Source organism: Schistocerca serialis, chromosome 2, assembly GCF_023864345.2.
Source record: "Schistocerca serialis cubense isolate TAMUIC-IGC-003099 chromosome 2, iqSchSeri2.2, whole genome shotgun sequence".
Lineage (NCBI taxonomy): Eukaryota > Metazoa > Arthropoda > Insecta > Orthoptera > Acrididae > Schistocerca > Schistocerca serialis.
The window spans coordinates 215,735,493-215,736,433 of NC_064639.1; positions in this window are offsets into that span (position 1 = coordinate 215,735,493).

Here is a 941-nt window from a genome sequence, read left to right on the forward strand (position 1 = left end):
CGACAAGAACTCTCCACTACCACATCTCAACAAGCACTGCCAGTGGAGGCGGCTGAATAATACTCTTTGGCGCAATCTCTGGCGCTGTGACTCAGTGTAGCCACCTTTCAACGTCTTAGATTGTTTGCAGATGATGCTGTGTTTTACCGTCTTGTAAAGTCATCAGATGATCAAAACGACTTACAAAATGATTTAGATAAGATATCTGTATGGTGCGAAAAGTGTAAATTGACCCTGAATATGGAAAAGTGTGAAGTTATTCACATGAGTACTAAAAGAAATCAGCTAAATTTCGATTACGCGATAAGTCATACAAATTTGAAGGCTTTAAATTCAGCTAAATACTTAGGGATTACAATTACAAATAACCAAATTTGGAACGATCACATAGATAATATTGTGGGTAGGAAAAATCAAAGACTGCGATTCATTGGCAGAACACTTGCAACAGGTCTACTAAAGAGACTGCTTACAGCACGCTTGTCCGCCCTGTTCTGGAGTATTGCTGTGCGGTGTGGGATCCGCATCAGGTGGGACTGAGGGATGACATCGAAAAAGTACAAAGAAGGGCAGTTCGTTTTGTATTATCGCGAAATAGGGGAGATAGTGTCACAGACATGACACGTGAATTGGAGGGGCAATCATTAAAACAAAGGCGTTTTTCGTTGCAATGGGATCTTCTCATGAAATTTCAGTCACTAGTTTTGTGCTCCGATTGCGAAAACATGCTGTTGGCACCAACCTACATAGGGAGAAATGATTATCACTATAAAATAAGAGGAATCAGGGCTCGTACAGAATAATTTAAGTACCCGTTTTTCCCGAGTGCCGTTCGAGAGTGGAACAGTAGAGAGATGGCATGAAGGCAGTTCATTGAACCATCTGCCAGGCACTTTATTGTGAATAGCAGAGTAATCACATAGATGTAGGTGTGTGTGTGT